This window comes from Arachis stenosperma, chromosome 4 (genome assembly GCF_014773155.1).
Source record: "Arachis stenosperma cultivar V10309 chromosome 4, arast.V10309.gnm1.PFL2, whole genome shotgun sequence".
Lineage (NCBI taxonomy): Eukaryota > Viridiplantae > Streptophyta > Magnoliopsida > Fabales > Fabaceae > Arachis > Arachis stenosperma.
The window spans coordinates 120764393-120765583 of record NC_080380.1 but is presented as its reverse complement, the minus strand read 5'-3'; the positions used below and the strand labels follow the sequence as shown (position 1 = coordinate 120765583).

Sequence of the window (1191 nt, the reverse complement as noted above, 5' to 3'; positions counted from 1 at the left end):
AGCCTCAATTAGTTTCTCTAATGCAACAATTGCAAGTTCCATGGACTTCCAATGGAAGATCCTCATCAGTTTTTAGCTGAGTTCTTGCAAATCTGTGACACAGTCAAGACTAATGGGGTTGACCCTGAGTCTATAGACTGATGCTATTCCCTTTTGCTGTAAGAGACAGAGCTAGAATATGGTTGGACTCACAACCTAAAGATAGCCTGGACTCTTGGGAAAAGCTAGTCAATGCCTTCTTGGCAAAGTTCTTTCCACCTCAAAAATGGAGTAAGCTTAGAGTGGAAGTCCAACCTTCAGACAGAAGGATGGAGAATCCCTCTATGAAGCTTGGGAAAGATACAAACAATTAATCAGAAAATGTCCTTCTGACATGCTTTCTGAAGGGAGCATCATAGGTATTTTCTATGATGGTCTCTCTGAACTATCCAAGATGTCTTTGGATAGCTCTGCTGGAGGATCTCTTCATCTGAAGAAGACGCCTACAGAAGCTCAAGAGCTAATTGAAATGGTTGCAAATAACCAATTCATGTACACTTCTGAAAGAAATCCTGTGAACAATGGGACTATCAGAAGAAAGAGTTCTTGAGATTGACACTCTGAATGCCATATTGGCTCAGAACAAGATTGACTCAACAAGTCAATTTGATTTCTCAAAGTCTGTCTGGAATGCAAATGCACCTGGCAGTACTAAGGATGCTTCATCTGAGGAAGAAGCTTATAATCCTGAGAACCCTTCAATGGAGAGGTGAATTACATGGAGAACCCTATGGAAACACCTACAATTCTTCATGGAAATCACCCAAATTTCTCATGGAAGATCAAGAGAGACCCCAACAAGGTTTCAATAACAATAATGGTGGAAGAAACAGGTTTAGCAATGGCAGCCTTTTCCATCATCTTCTCAGCAACCGACAGAGAGTTCTAAGCAGAATCCCTCTTACTTAGCAACCATGGTCTCTGATCTAATCAAACCACCCAAAGTTTCATGAATGAAACAAGGTCCTCCATCAGAATTTGGAAGGACAAGTGGGTCAGCTGAGTAGAAAGTTACTGACTCCCTCCTAGTACTCTGCCAAGTAATACAGAAGAAATCCAAAGGAGAGTGCAAAGCCATAAACATGGCCGAATATGGAGAGGAAAGAGAGGAGGTGGACGCCACTGAGGAAGACCTCATGGCGTGCACCAATC

The 1191-nt window shown here is 42.1% G+C and overlaps 1 non-coding gene across 1 annotated transcript; it reads right to left on the bottom strand.

Annotated features, from left to right (window-relative positions):
• Nucleotides 1-272: 272 nt before the first annotated feature.
• Nucleotides 273-379, bottom strand: LOC130978847 (small nucleolar RNA R71). Its single transcript, XR_009086458.1, has one exon. It is a non-coding gene; the product is annotated as a small nucleolar RNA R71 (small nucleolar RNA).
• Nucleotides 380-1191: the final 812 nt, after the last annotated feature.